The sequence below is a fragment of the Polistes canadensis genome, unplaced genomic scaffold (genome assembly GCF_001313835.1).
Source record: "Polistes canadensis isolate GaletaPanama2010 unplaced genomic scaffold, ASM131383v1 scaffold_16, whole genome shotgun sequence".
In the NCBI taxonomy this organism is placed as follows: Eukaryota; Metazoa; Arthropoda; class Insecta; order Hymenoptera; family Vespidae; genus Polistes; species Polistes canadensis.
Genome location: NW_014569563.1, coordinates 1,314,286 through 1,317,683, shown reverse-complemented (window position 1 = coordinate 1,317,683; position 3,398 = coordinate 1,314,286).

The following is a 3,398-nucleotide window of genomic DNA, read 5'->3' as shown; positions in this document are numbered from 1 at the left end:
TATATATATATATATATATATATAACTAATTGGACGGCACTTCAGGAATGGAAAATGGCAAAAAGAAAAAAAAAGAAAAAAGAAGAAACGTATAAGAAGAGATACGAAAAAAAGATGAGGTGACAAAAGTGATCCGAAAGTTGCAATACCCTAACGAAAAGGTAATCGGTCCGCACGATCACGTTTCGATTGAAAACGTTCGTCGAGCGATTTAAAGAATCGATTGATCGATCGATCAGTACTCGCATACACTTATACTCGAGAGTATCTCGATCGATATTTTTCTCGGTGGAGAGAGATGGCACGCGTCGTTGAGAATTCGTGCCACTCGAGGAGGTACCAGCGAGATGAAGTAGGGGATGAGGGGGATGAGGAGGAGGGGGAGGAGGGGGGTGAGGAGGAGGAGGAGGAGGAGCAGGGGGATGAGGAGGAGGAGGAGGGGGGCGACGATGTTCTTTTCGTAGAAGGAGTGGGAACGTTGTAGAGAGGAGAAGGTAGGAGGAAGGTAGTAGGGAGAGACAGGTGCATCGCACCGCCAATTATATTTCGGAAGGGAAAAAACGAGCGGTGCGTAAAAACAGGAAAAAAGTCCGAAGACGCGCGCGCGCTTCGACTCGTACGCGTGCGTGCGTTCGTGGATGCATGCATGCATGCATCCATGCAATGGACGAGCGAGTGAGTGAGTGAGCGAGAAAGAACGTGAATATGTTAGTCACGAGAATGGAAGAAGGATACAGGAGGAAGGTAGGAAGGAAGGAAGGAAGGAAGGAAGGAAGGATCCGATCCGGGTAGAAGATGATTGAAGTTTTCGAAAAGATCGTCGAATCTTCCTCGTAAAGATTCTGACGAGCATAAATAATCGTAGACCACAAATTGCAACCGCTGTTTAGACGTCTCTATATCGTGGATTATACTATAATACATGAGAGGCATATAATAGATATATATATATATATATATGATCTTTATTATTATTCAATTCATAAGTATCCATCGTGAAAATGATTATTTCGTTATATTGTATTTAACGTTATTATATTTTCTTTTTCTTTTTTTTGTTATATATGTTTTATATTATTATTCAAATGATCGATATATTTATTATTTTGCATATTTTAATTAAATGAGAAGAGATGATATTAATTGTAAGATAGTATCTATGTATTTGCGCGTTAAATTTATATATTCTATATATATATATGTATATATAGGCATTTATGCATGGTCGAAGAGAAAAAGCATGGTAGGTTATTGGTGGGGGTAAGGAATAATCCCGGCACGCGCCTTGTTTCCCTTTCACTCCCCCTCCCCCTGTCGTCTCCACCCTTACCCCTTCCACCCGTTTCTTTCTAGAGATCACCATCTTCTTGTCCTCATCTGCGATATTTCAAATTTTTATCTCGTTGATTTATACGGATCGATTTTGATAATAATTCAAATACAAATTTTATCATTCGATTTATTCGATAAAAGTCTCATTAATTCGTATAGAATTATTTTCATTATAGAACTTTTTACATTTGTATATACTTTTGTTAAAAAAAAATAATTAACGTTGGTAAATAATTAGGACAGTGTACTTTCTCTCTCTCTCTCTCTCTCTCTCTCTTTCAAAAAAAATATATATAGGGGAAAAAAAAGAAAACAAAAGTAGGAAAATCGAAAAGTATATATAAAAGAGACAAAAAATTTAAATCGACAATTATTTTCCCTTTTATTTAGTCTCACGAGAAAAGTGACATCGAATCGGTTTGGTTGTATGTCCTATCTGTGTATGAGCGTGTGTGATATCGAACGAAGATGTTAGAAAGAGAAAGAATGATAAAGATGAGAAGAAAAAGAGTTTAAAAGAGAAAGAGAGAGAGAGAGACTTCGGTAGCACGTGCACTGGCACGAGCGAGAAAGAGATCCGGACCAACCAAAGTAAGAGAGAAAAGGACGGAGGTTAGTGGCGTGCGAACAGCAGGTGTACGACCTCTTCATGACCAGAGCCGCTCCTCAAAAATCATTCTTCTCTCTCTCTCTCTCTCTCTCTCTCTCTCTCTCTCTCTTTCTATCTTTTTTTTTCTTTATACCTCTTCACCATTCTATACACACTCTTTCTCTCTTTCTCTCTTTCTTTTTCTCATACATATAATCGTACACGTATACGCATTTTCATTATACACAAACATACACACACACACATACGGAACCTCTGGTCGAATACTTTTATTTTTTTTGTTTTTAATTTTGTTGTCTTATTTTGTTGTTTTTCGATTCTCTTGCTCCTCCTCTTCTTATACCTCTCTCCACCAATCACTTCCGAATTTCGATATAATGAAGGGATGCCTCGAGCGAGTTTGTTCATCGGTGACATATACGCGATGTATTTAATGCACGGTCATTATCATTGTTAAATTCGTTGCGCCGTTGTATCAGACCGTTTTTCGAAACGTTTCACGTTTATTATAGACAAAAAAGTAACGAAAGTTGTTAAATCTTTCTTTTTTTATAGTTATTCAAATTTATATCCACTTTATACGAGATTTGTTTTAAATTCGACAATGATTCGAATATAATTGAAAGAGAGAGAGAGAGAGAGGTTGAACTGTCAATTAAAAAAAAAACCTTTACGTTTCGATTGAATTTACGTGCTTGATTTTCCTGATTTTTCGAATCGTTAGTTTTAACCGAAAAATTGAGAGAGACTATTGGCACACTTTTTTTTTGGAGTTCCATTAAGAATGGAAAGTGGCTTTCGATGTTAATCGAGTCTGCGAAAAATCGATAAAGAACATTACGTTTACCTATATATTGTATATATACGTTCTCGGAATTATTTAAACGAGGTCATATTTGTATTATTGCTAAATTGAACGGAATCATTCGAATAGAAGGTATCATTTTGTTAGTAAGTTATAATAAATTATACATTAAAATATTCATATAAAAGAGAGAGAGCAAATGATGGAATTATTTAATTTCAATGATTAATAATTCAGAATATAAGTATATATAATAACTTATACGAGATCAATCGATCTCTACAGGTTGTACGTTTATCGATTGCTATAAATATATATTTAAACGTTTAAAGGAGTATTATTAAAAAAGTTCGAATCGAAAAGTATCGATAAACGATACTTGTGGTCTCGGTAAAGATATTTTTGCTCGTCATTTCGTTTATTTCAGTGACAATCTTAAAAAATTGCACTATTACTACTACGAAGAAGAAAAATACGAGTGAAGAAATTTCTGTTGGAGAAAAGAAAAGAAGTATAACTAATTTCAAATATTAAAAACAAAAAATAAAATACATATAAATAAAGAATTGTTTTGTCGGAGTAGGTTTATCAGATATATTCATAATATATATAAAACTACTACTATTACGGATATATATATATTATTTATAG